This window comes from Mus musculus, chromosome 9 (assembly GCF_000001635.26).
Source record: "Mus musculus strain C57BL/6J chromosome 9, GRCm38.p6 C57BL/6J".
Taxonomy (NCBI): Eukaryota; Metazoa; Chordata; class Mammalia; order Rodentia; family Muridae; genus Mus; species Mus musculus.
In genome coordinates this window covers 63,935,405-63,948,148 of record NC_000075.6, presented here as the reverse complement: position 1 = coordinate 63,948,148, position 12,744 = coordinate 63,935,405, and the positions used below count along the sequence as shown (strand labels likewise).

At 47.8% G+C, this 12,744-nt stretch overlaps 1 long non-coding RNA gene across 11 annotated transcripts; it reads left to right on the top strand.

The window, feature by feature from the left end:
- The first annotated feature begins 4,047 nt into the window (after positions 1-4,047).
- Gm36033 lies at positions 4,048-12,241 on the top strand. Of its 11 annotated transcripts, none has more exons than XR_870858.2 (4): positions 4,048-4,363; positions 6,686-6,877; positions 10,247-10,850; positions 10,960-12,241. It is a non-coding gene; the product is annotated as a predicted gene, 36033 (long non-coding RNA). The 11 variants fall into 11 exon arrangements; XR_870859.3 differs by lacking the exon at positions 4,048-4,363 and adding an exon at positions 5,895-6,072; XR_870860.1 differs by lacking the exon at positions 4,048-4,363 and adding an exon at positions 6,085-6,619 and having other exon boundaries at positions 6,755-6,877.
- The last annotated feature ends 503 nt before the right edge of the window (positions 12,242-12,744 follow it).

Sequence of the window (12,744 nt, the reverse complement as noted above, 5' to 3'; positions counted from 1 at the left end):
CAGTTTTGCTTTCGGTTTCCCATCAATGAGCAACAAACAAAATGCTGCTCTTGGAATGTCAAGAAATGTACACTCAAGCACACACACATACAACCCACACACAAACACACACACACAACACACATACACACACACAAACATACCCATACAACACACACTCAGACATACTCACAGACACACACATACACAACACACACACCATGCCCTACCTCCACCACGTATGTACTTGTCAATGGCCCAACATACACTTTCATTAACACTTTAATGGAAATACATTTGCTCATAAATTTGTATGGCAGAAAACTAAAACCTTCCAGAAGAGCCCATTCGCTGTGGACCTCATAGATGGTCTCAGTCAGTGGTTCTCAGCCTGTGGGTCGAGACCCCATTAGGGGTTTGAGTGATCTTTTCACAGGGTCACCTAAGACCATTGGAAAGCACAGGTTTTTATTTACATTGTGATTCATAACAGTAGCAAAATTGTGGTTATGAAGTAGCAATGAAAATAACTTTATGGTTGGGGTCACAACATGAGGAATTGTATTAGAGGGTCACAGCATTAGGAAGGTTGAGGACCGCTGCTCTAAATCAAGTCTTTTTTACGTGTTGGAGGCAGGCCCTTTTCTCTAAGGGAGAACAGAGAGTTTAACAAGTCCTGGCCATGAGGACAATTATTTTGCCTTGAGGGAGCACTTGCTCTGTGCTCAGCCTTGACCTTGGATCTGGACTGTACACTTGGTGGCTAAGAGGGTTGAGGTCTGACGCCTGCCTGCTTCAGCAGCCTGGCTGTGAAGAACAAACGAACCGAGGGATAGAAGGCTCCTGAGGCTGACCCGGGAGGGAATGAGAGGTCCCTGAGAGGCCTGGAGTGAGCAACGTGACAGCCTGGGCCCAGGTTCCCTGCAGGCTAGAAAAAACGCATTAGACAAACAGCGCTGGGCTTTGCACGTATGTTAGTTAGCAGAAGGCATGAGGCCGTTCTCAAAGGGAATACTGACACCAGACTTACCTTCTTCTACAGATGGGGAGAGAGGAGGCTCACTCAGGCTGCTGAAGCTTGCTTAAGGAGGTGAGGGGCAGAGGCAGCGCTCTTTTGGCATGACTTCTTTTTCAGCTCCTAAAGTTTTTATACAATAACTCTTTGTCTCCAGGGAAGCCAAGACTTTGAGGCTGGACCTGAGCAGAAGTGACCCCAGAATCTTCCACCAAGCATAGAATACCCAAGTGGCAGACAGTGAGGTGCCTCTCCTAACTAACTTCTTTCTGTCATTTAAAAACCAAGATCCTTGGGCTGGGGGGTAGCACAGTTGGTAGAGTATCTGCTTACTGTAAGAAAACCCTGGGTTTCATAGGTACCAAGCACTGCGTAACTGGATGTGGTGGTGCGCAGCGGTAATCCTGGCATTTGGGAGAGAAAGGCAGGAAGATCAGGACTTCAAGGTCATCTTCAACTGCACGGCAAGTTGAGGCCTTGTCTCAAACTTTTTAGAAAAAAAAAAAAAAACATAATATTTAAAAATTATCATTATTGTGTGCATGATCGGGGCTGGCATGAAGTGCTTGTGGGGGTAAAGAGGACAGCTCTGTGGAGTTGATTCTCTCCTCCCATCTTTACACGGGTTCTGGGGAATCCGACTCAGGCCCTTGACGTCAGGAACCATGACGGAGGAATCCGTCCTACGTGCTTATACTGAGCCAGACAACCACAGCCTTGGAGAGCTTGGCTGTGCCTGTGCAAAAGAACAGTCACGAGCTTTCTTGACTGTTTATATCCCCTTGTGGACAGTGGAGAAGGTTAGAAAACCGTCATCTGGTCTTCCAGCCGCTCCCTGACACCTACAGAATGCAACTCTGCCTATTGCAAGAAGCCTGGGGAGGGGATAGGGTTATGTTATACCATCTCCGAGGGATATGGGAAGCTCTCGTCCCTGTTGGGTAGACTTCCCAGGTGTCTTACAGAGCAGAGTGAATTTTAGTGGAATCATGTTCTGATCTGTTTGTGGGACATAAAAAAGAGGGCCAGACATTAGCAGCACTACCTTATCTGCTAAGCCCTCTTACCTGCCCTGGGTACAGCCTTTATAGAGAGTCAGCATAAATGCAACTTTTATAAAAATAAACATCAGTTGGACATGGTAGCACACACCTCTAGTCCCAGGACTCAGGAGGCAGAAGCAGGTAGATCTCTGTGGGTTCAAGACCAGCCTGGTCTACAGAGTGAGTTTCAGGGCAGCTAGAACTACATAAAATAAGAAAGAAAGAAAAAAATCAGCAAGTGAAAAAAAAAGTAAGTAGCTAAATGGAAAATTTTACTTTTTTAAGAACATAAGTATCCGTTGAAATGGGGATATTGTTGGTTTTTTTTTAAGATTTATTTTAATTATCCGTTGTGTGTATGAGAGAAAGACAGCCAGAGATAGAGAGGCAGAGAGTGTGAGAGTTGTATGCATGTAAGTTGTGCGGGCACATTGCATAGGTGTGTGTGAGAAAGCCTGTGTATGTTCATGTGTATGTATGTGTGTGTGAGTGCGAATGCTGGTGCTTGTGTGGTTATGAGTGCCTGTGTATGCATTTGTGTGTGTGTGTTTGTGTGTGTATGTGCCTATAGAAGCTGAATCCAGGCCCTCTGCAAGAACAGCAAGTGCTCTAACCCCTGAGCTATCTCTCCAGCCCTGAGACTGTATGCTTTTCTTGCTTGTCACTTGTGTTAACTGTTTGTAAAATGTCTTCATTACGTTAAGGCTTGAGTATTGGAATGTAGTGTGGAACTCGTGAGCTTGCGTGTCATCTGCAGTGAGAGAGCATGGCTAGATCCATTCCTCTCATGCTTCATCGCTTCTTTCAAATTTCCCGCACAAACCGTGTATTATCTTTATCACAATAATCTTCCTTATACATCATAATCATAAGCAGAGATTCTCTGTGAGAAATGCCAACCAAGAAGCGCTGGTGTTGAACCTCAATTAAACACTTTTAACTGCCACTCTTCTGCTTAATTGACGTTTATTGTGTGAAGTGATGATAAACAATCCTCCCGTGGGTGACACTGAATAACATACGATGGAACACATGTGTTCCCTGCAGCACTCTTTTGAGGCTCTGAGACTCCTGGATATCAGTCAAACAGAACGGGGACAGTCCAGTCCGTGCACACCTGTTGTGGCTTTAGGTGCGTCTCTGTCCTCCAGGGCTGTATGTGACATCCTTGAAAGCACAGGCCACAGCGTGGCTTTTCATCTGACCTTCTGCTCTGTGGTTCAGTGGACATCAGGGGATCTGACCAGACAACAGGGGACAAAAGCCTCCACAATCCATGTGGGGTGGTAGAAAGCACAGCAGATCTCCAACTTTCACAGGAAGCCTCCTGGCTGCTCTGTCTGGGACACGGTGTCCTGAAAAATGAGGTGGTGTTTTTCCCAGTGCCCCGCAGCCTGCCCTTCTCAGCCAGCAGTGGAGCTGGCCATGACTTGACACCTTCTTGGAAGAAGTAAGGCGAGGCCTGTGCTTGTGGGTAGTTGCTCTCCAGCCTTTTGGTCACTGGACCCATAAGTGGTTGGCTTCAGAGGCAGTATGCAGAGGACGGAAGCACAGTGTAGATTAAGAAGTTGGGAGAGCCAGGAGGCTTCTCTGGGCAGGAGGTTTCCTGGATCAGAGGTTCTCAAAGCTGGTTCCTGAGCCAACAATATCAGTAGCACCCGAGAATGAACCACAGCACAGATACTCTGGGTCCACTCCAGACCTGACTCAGAGGAAAAGCACGGGATGGGCATATATAACCTTAATACACACCTTTAATCCCAGCACTTGGGAGGCAGAGGCAGGCAGATCTCTGTGGGTTTGAGGCCAGCCTGGTCTACAGAGTGAGTTCCAGGACAGCCAGGGCTACACAGAGAAACCCTGTCTCAAAACAACAACAACAACAACAAGTTGTTTGGGAGAGTAGAACAGCACAAACAAGTGTGTGAGGCAAGTCTCACAAATTGTCCTAACACCTGAGACCAAACCCTACAAAAATGTTTCAAAAGAGCAGTGGTGGTGGCGGCAGCGGTGGTGGTGGTAAAGATGGTGATAAACAGTGACTGCTTATGAAGCTCCCGTCGTGTCTGTCATTGCATTCTTCTGTTTCACCATCCCTATTATACCCATTTTACAGATGGTAAAAGTGAGATTCAGCCATGTAAGACAAAAATCCATTCCTATCCAGATACCCAGTGAGTTGGTGGCAAACTGGAAGTTCAAATCTGAGGTGTTCTACCTTCAAGATAATACCTAGAAGCTCTTTCATGGCTTGCATTCTCAATGAGGACTCTTCTGTCTGAACATGTGGTGCTGGGAATTGAACCTTGGGCCCTGCACAGATGAGGTAAGTGCTCTACTGGAGCTATGTCTCAGGTGCTCTCTTTTAATCTTCAGGATGGTCTCTGACTGTGTGTTGGGGGGGGGTAATTGTCCTCATGTTGAAAAGTTGAGAAAACTGAGGCTCAAGGCTTGTCCAAGGTGACACTGAGTCACAGAAAGCCATGCTGAACCATGACTCCGTAATCAGAGGAGAGAGGAGAAATGGGGTGGGGCTGCTAGATGCACAGGCTACACAGGGCATGCTCGGAGCAAGAATACTTTCATTTCTCAGTGGTGTCTGTCAGTCTGTTCCCAAGGAGATGTGACTATAAATCTGGCCTGGCATCCTACCGGTACCAAACCTCCCTGTCAGGGTAATAACATTAAGATTCTAGAGTGAGCAGGGGATGTGGCTCAGCCAGTAGAGTGCCTGGATTTGGTCCCCAGGACTGCATAAAACTGGCCATGGTGCTACACATCTGCAATCCTAACAGCCAGATGGTGGACGCAGAAGATTGGGAGGTTAAGGTCACCCTTGGGTATGTGGTCTATTTGAGATACTGTTTGTTTGTTTGTTTGTTTCTAGAATGAAGCCCAACTAAGACAACCTCTCAGTGTCTTCATCTAGATGGCCAGGGCAGGGGAAGGCAGGGATGCAGGCAGGGATGCAGGCATGCATCATTACAAGAGTCCTCCCCAGATCAGAGTGCATTCCGGCTTTGAGCTCCACTCCTACTCCCAGCTTATACTTCCTTCACTCTGAGCCAGGGCACAAATGGGCAGAGGCCACTCACAGTCTGTCACTCTGGTATCACTGCATTCTTCCAGAGCCTCCAGAGGGATTTCTCTGAATAGGAGGTGACAGGGCCAGCTTCTTTCTCCCACAGCCCTACCCAGCCCCTCAGAAGACAGGAAGGCGACTCAGCCCAGCCCCCTCCTCAGGCACCCAGCACAGACTCACTCTGGAAAAGGGGGATGGTTTTCATTTCTTCCCTCCCCCACACACCAGCTTCAAGTGTTCTCACTGATATCTCCAGGCTGTGTCTCCCATGAGCCTCTGTGGTTCTGGCCAGAGGTCTTAGACTACTCTGTCCTGGGGCAAGGTCGACTATCAGGGCAGGCTATATGGCCCTACTGTGTATAAAGGGGAGAGGTGGACCCCCAGAGGTGCCTGCCTACCCCTATTATATTGGCTTCTTTTAAATCGAAACACATAGCACATTGATTACACAATAGACCACAGCTATTTCATGGATCGAATTAAGTTTTATTTGGGCAAATTACAACCTTTCCTACAGTTGTGCCTTTGTGAAACCATTCCTTTTCAATAAAAGCAAGCATTTCTGGGACTGGCCTTCCTGAACCAGAGGTCTATAGTGGGTTGGGGACTAAGGCTAGGGCTGGTATGAGGATGGGAGGGTGTGTGTGTGTGTGTATGTGTGTGGAGTGTGTGGTTATGTGAATGTGCCTGTGTGAATGTGCATGTATGAGTGTGTGCACGAATGTGTATGAGTGTGTGTTGTAAGTGTGTGTGAGTGTGTGTGTGAATATGTATGAGTGTGTGGTGTGTGTGTGTACACTCTGTGGCAGGAACCCTTCTAAGGAATAGATTTGGCCATCCCTGCCCTTATCTTCCCCATCCTTGGTTGCCATGGAAACGAGATAATTTTTCATTAAATGAGAAGAAAGTGGCAGTGGTGGCAGGAAAGCATTTCCTGGAATCTGGGAGGAAGCGTGAGTCATTAGCCTGCTAAGGGAGTCCTGTGTGGCCACCTTCGCCTGGCCCAGGAGGCCTGGATTGCAGCGCCAGCCATCAAGGCCTCACCAGGCCAGGCTAGGCCAGGCCCCAATCGACACGCCTGCTGTCCAGGCTGACACAGGCTCCAGGAATGCAAACAGAGCTGGGTGGAGGGACCTCCTGAGGGCCAGGGTGCTGGGCCAGGCAGGAGGCGGCAGGCCTGTGGGAGAGGCCTGCACAGGGGCCTTGGGCCTTGGACAATGTCATGTTGTTGCCACCCCGGCTGCCTGATAAGGCTCCTGCCTCCTGATGTGAGGAGAGCCGGAGCTGCCAGCTCTGGTCTTCAGGATTTTCTGGGAAGGAAGTTCCCCGGATCAGAGATTCTCAAAGCTGATCCCTGAGCCAGCATCATCCGTGACACCTGAGAAAGGATCAGAAGCCCTGATGTCCTGGGAAAAGCAGAGGCTGGCCATACATGCCTCAGTGGTAGCACACGTGCCTGGATATTGGCTCTAACGGAGTTGGAGCCTAGTACCTTAGCAAGTAGTTATATGCAATGCTCACTTTGGGGGACAACAATGCTTAATAAGTCACCTTCTGTCTTGTTAGGGTTTTAGCGTTGTGAAGAGACACATGGTGCTGGAGATGGAGCTGAGAGTTCTGCATCTTGACCTACAGGCAGCCATGAGGAGACTGGCTCAGCACTGGGCATATCTGGAGCGTATATATGAGACCTCAAGCCCACCCACGGTGACACTTCCTCCAACAAGGCCATACTTTCTAATAGTGCCATTCCTTATGGTAATGTATATTCTGCGCCATATGTTCAAAGTATGTGGTCTGTTTTTTTATTTTTATTTTCTAGGGGATTACAGTTAAGAGATTGCCTAAGTCTCAGTAGAGATTTGAACTTTAGATTTTTTTAAACATTGTTGAGACTGTGATAGACTATAGGGACTTTTAAGGTTGGACTAAATGCATTTTGTACTATGTTATGGCTACAAACCTATGGAAATGAGGGAGTGGGATGTGGTGGTTTGAATAGGTCTGGTGCCCCTTTTACCTTTGAACCAGACATTTTCTATTTTTCTTGCTAAGTTTCATCAAAACACTCTTGAGAAGAGTGAACTACAGGGCAGAGTCTCTACTAGGCTGTTTTGAGAGTTCCTTTGCCAATGCAATTAATCTGAATCTCTTCACTTTAGCCTCAAACAGGGCAAGGCAAAAAGCAGCCACATTCTTCACCAAAATATCACAAGAATGATCTCTAGGCAACATACTAAAATTTTTCTCCTCTGGACCTCTTGAGCCAGGACCCCACAGTTCAAATCACACACAACACCAGTGTCTTCCATATTCCTACTAGGACTGTCCATTAAACCCCGCTTAAAGCATTCCACTGCTTTCCTAATCCAGCATCCCAAAATCTACATTTCTCTAAACAAAAACCGTGTCAGGCCTATCACAACAATATCCCAGTCACTGGTACCAACTTCTGTCTTAGTTGGGGTTTTATTGCTATGAAGAGACACAATGACCAAGGAAACTCTCACAAAAGAAAACATTTAGTTTGGGGCTGGCTTATAGTTTCAGAGATTTGGTCCATTATCACCATGATGGGAAGCATGGCAACGTGCAGGCAGGCATGGTACTAGAGACAGAGCTGAGAGTTCTGCATCTTGATCCATAGGCATCAAGGAGGAAACTTGTTTAACACTGGACCTAGCTTGAGCGTGTGTGTGTGTGTGTGTGTGTGTGTGTGTGTGTGTGTGTGTTCCACAAAGCCTACCTTCATAGTAGCACACTTCCTTCAATAAGACCACACATCCTGATAGTGCCACTCCCTACAGCCAAGCATTGAAACACATAAGTCTGTGGGGCCACTCCTATTCAAACCACCATATCTTCTAACCTGCATCTGCTGGTAATATATTCAACAATGTAAGATGTGATACTTAAGTCCTGATGCTATGTGTCAGGTCTCCAGTCCCCAGCTGCCTGCTTTATGTGTTTATACTCAGTCCATGGGTCCACCTTCCAGGTCAGCTGCTGTGGTCACTCCTGTGTTGTACAAGGGACATACGTGCTACTCGGTCCTAAGAAGTGCTGGAGATATATGGCACCTGAATTCTCTTGTGTGTGTGTGTGTGTGTGTGAGAGAGAGAGAGAGAGAGAGAGAGAGAGAGAAAGAGAGAAAGAGAGAAAGAGAGAAAGAGAGAAAGAGAGAAAGACGGAGAGACAGAGATTGTGGGAATCCATTCTGTCCTCTACCATCTGCAGCCCAGGGATTGAACTTAGGTCATCTGGCTTGGTGGCAAGCACCTTTAACCACTAAGCCATCTCAATGGCCCTTGGGTAGCTTTTCTTAGAATGCCTTTCAGAGGAGCGTCTGTCACCTCACAGGCCTCTAGTAGGCAGTGCTCTCTTAGAACTGGAGGGATAAGAAGGAAAGTAGAGGTAAGAGGAGAAATGGAGCATTGCAAAGCCCGAGAAAAGATGCGCGCTCCAGGCATGTGCAGCCTCGTGATACTGCAACACAGGTTCACACTGAAGGACCACCCAATGGAGGAGCTTAAAACATTGTTTTTTCAAAACAAAACAAAACAAAAACCAACAACAACAAAGTCCCTGGTAATGCTTTAAGTTTGTGACTTTGTGTTGGGCTGTACTCATAGCGATCCTGGTCCACTGGCTGGACCCAACTATGAGATTCTTTTTTTTTTTTTTTTTTTTTAAGATTTATTTATTTACTATATGTAAGTACACTGTAGCTGTCTTTTTTTTTTTTAGATTTATTTATTTATTTATTACATGTAAGTACACTGTAGCTGTCTTCAGACACTCCAGAAGAGGGAGTCAGATCTTGTTGCAGATGGTTGTGAGCCACCATGTGGTTGCTGGGATTTGAACTCTGGACCTTTGGAAGAGCAGTCGGGTGCTCTTACCCACTGAGCCATCTCACCAGCCCCTATGAGATTCTTTATTGATAGCATTGATAAAGGCTGGAAGCCTGTTAGAGAATGCAGTCTTGGAACCTCACCAAAATTCAGTGAGTTAGAATAATCTACATGTCAACAAGACATGTAGAGTTTGTGCACACTCAAATTCAAGAAATATGGAGTAAGCCTTGCATGGTACCATGACTGGACTCCAGGCACTGGAGAGGCAGACGCAGAAGGATCAGAGGAATTTCAGAACTAGCTTGGCCTTTGTATTGAGACCTTACATGAAAGAGAAGATTGAGGGGAAAGGACTGGGGAGATAGCTCAGTTAGTCAAGCGTTTGCCAGGCAAGCACAAAAGACCTGAGTTCAATCCCTCAAACCTGACATTAAAAAAAAAAAAATGTGCTGGTGAGTGCAACAGGTAGAGGGGCTTGCAGCAGCAAGTCTGGCAACTTAGGTTCAACTCTCAGGGTTCACAGGAGAAGGCGAGAACCAAATACAAAGAGACGTCCTTTGACTTCCACAGAAATGTGTGGTATGAAGTGCTACGCACACGCACGCACACATACACACATTATACATACTCACACATAGTAGGTACATACATGCACACACACGTATAGATATACATACATACTAATGAAAAGTTAAAATAACTTTTAAAAGTTTAGTGTGGTTACAAACTCTTATAAGCCAGGAATGGAGAGACAAGACCTCCTAGAGCTCCATGGCCAGCAAATACAGCCAGACCCGAGTAAGCCAGTTCCAGACAGTGAAAGGCCCTGGCTTGTAAAACTAGAACACAGATGGCATCCTGACATATGTGGCTGACCTCTGACCTTCTACCTCACCACAAACAGGTAGACATACACGCCCAGGCAGATATTAAAAAAGAAAGAATTAGATACGAACATAACTGTGTGCAAAGAATAGAGGACATGGAAGCTTTGAAGACATTGCTAGTGGGAGAAGCCTGTATATTTATACAGGAGGAGCCCAAGTTCAAGGCCTGCCTGTACTGTCGAACAAGTTTCAGGCCAGCTTGAGCACTTACCAGGAACCCTGCCACAAACACAAAGAAAAGGGAGAGCCTGGGGTCGGACCTGGCCATAGAGGTTTGCTTAGCGTGTGGAAGGCTCTGGGTTCGAGTTACAGAGACAACAGCATCACGCCCCTGGGGCTCAGGGTTGGAGGTGAGCCTTTACCTTTCCTCTGTCTTCCTGCAGAAAGATGTTTATACCCAGTGACAGCCACTACCCAGCCACCAGCGCAGGGCCTGAAAGCTGAGCCTACACTGGGAACTATTTACTGTCAGCTGCTCTCTGTCAGCAGGCTCCGGAGCCACAGGGACTCTAAGGAAGCAAAGGTAGGGAGCAAAGGGAGAGACAGCCACAGGAGGCACGTGGCATTATCTTGCTATGGCACTATTCACTGCTGAGTGTCTGCCTGTTCACACCATCCCAGAGGGCAGTGTAACACTGGTGGGCTATATGAACACCAACCAGATCAAAACGCTGGAGGAAAAGACTCTCAGGGCCAGGTCCCCAAAGGAGGGGGTGCTGAAGTTTTCAGCAGCTTCCTCCTCCTCCTGTGGACACCAGGATGGCAAAGCAGAGATCCTCCATGGCCACCAGGAATGGAGGGCGCTGTCCTGTGGCCCTGCCCTTGGCCTCTGTGGCAGGGATGATCTTGTCGTCACCTCTGCCTGTGCTCCCTCACCACGCTGTCTTCACAGATTGAGAGCCAGCTGAAGAGGAGAGAGAGGCTGCAGAGGATACCTGAACCGGGGAGCTGGTTGGGTTCCCACAGGGCACTGCGAGGCGTTGCCTGGTAAGAACAAGGCAGGCAGGAGGAGTGCTGCTCAAGGCTTTTCCTTGTTTCCCCAGAGGGTTCAAGAAGGGTGGAGGCAGCAATGAGGAAAGCCTGCGTTTTTTCCAAGGTGTTGGAGAACGAGCTGGCCCCTGGCTGATCTTAAACAGCGCGGCTGAGGGCCATAGCGAGGGTACTGTGTAAGCCATGAAGCTTTGGGTCATCGGCACCGCCAGTTCCCTGTGCTTCTAGCTCTGCATGAAACCAAGGGCCATAAAGGTAAGGTATCAAGGGGACTGATGAGGGAACAGGGAACAGCCTGAAAGTCTAAGAATTCTACTCAGCCCATCAGTGGGCCACGCTGGTGCCACAGGGACATCTGACGTACTGGCTAGCTGTTCACCCACACTGGGAGGTGCCCACAGTACTGTCCTTGCTGTCCTAAACCTCTCACTTCCTAACCTTCTGGCCTGCCCGCTAGCTCACGTTCACATTCAGAACATTTCAGGGGCTGCTGAGGAGAGCCACGGTGAACAGGAGCCAGGTTGAGGGTAACGTGAGGTGGCTAGCAGGATGAAACTGGAGTCCCAACTGCAGGAGGCCACCCAGAGAGAGCCTCTAAAGAGGGAACTGCAGACACCCTCCCAATGGCAGAAGCTGCCCCTGGGAGGTGATCTGTAAGCATATCTGAAGGACCCTGCCCTCCGTGATCCTAAAGGAAGAAGAAGGGACCGAAAAAGGAAGGTGACATCTCAGTGATGCTTGTGTGTGTTCTAAGCAGAGGCGGCAGGAGTCCCTAAGGAGAAGGAGGAACTGCAGCTGAGGGGGCCATGCAGGACACAGGGAGGACTGGCAAGAGATCAAGACTGAGCTGGCCAAGACTGTACATGGAAGAATCCAACGCCAGCCAGAAGCTCACAGAGGAAGCGCTGTAGGTGATTGGGCAAATAGCTTATCTGTGACTGGATTCATTCCAGAGGCAAACTGGGCTTAGCTGAAGGTTCACCTGTAGGGGACAGTGGTGGCAGTATCACAGAGAGCATCAAGGCCATGAAACAAACCAAGCACATTCCAGAAAAGCGGGCTGATCATTTTGACCTTCACACCTGCAGAGACTGTACGATTAACACGAAGGACTCCCTCAGGGTCTCATAGACCTAGGCTGGTCCAGGTGGGGACTGTGGCGATGCCAGGAAAGGAAGAAAAGGTGTGAGATGGGGAGAAGATAAGAAGAGGGCTGCAGGAGTGAAGGCTGGGGCTAGCCCCAGCTCCCAAGTATGCTGGCGACTCCATGTGTCTGCTTCCTTCTGCTGCTCAGCTGCTGTAGCAATGACAATGACAGTTATGGCTTCGAGATATTCTTAGCTGTAAGTCTAATGTTTCATCTGGAATAAATATCAAACTTGGATTAAGACAAGTGCACTTGAGCTTCACAAGCATGTATGCACATAAACACACTCAAACACACATACAAACACACTCATACACACATACACACAAACACACACATACATATACACATACACACAAGCACACACACAAACATACACATGCACACATACATATACACATACATACAAATGCACACACACAAAACCACACACACACACACAAAACCACATACACATACAAACAAACACCCACACACATGCACACACACAAACACACACACACACACACACACACACACACACACACACAAGCTGTTCTAGTTTTTTTCCAAGTTCACAGATAGGAACCTTCTGCCTTGTTTAGACTTTATTTTTTCACACAGGGTCTCATGTCTTCCAGGCCGGTCTCAAACTCCCTATGTAGCTGAGAATGACCTTGAACTTTAATACCCTCTTCCCTCCACCTCCTGAGTGCTGGAATTAGAGGTGTGCGACACCACACTCCATTCATGTGGATCAATCCA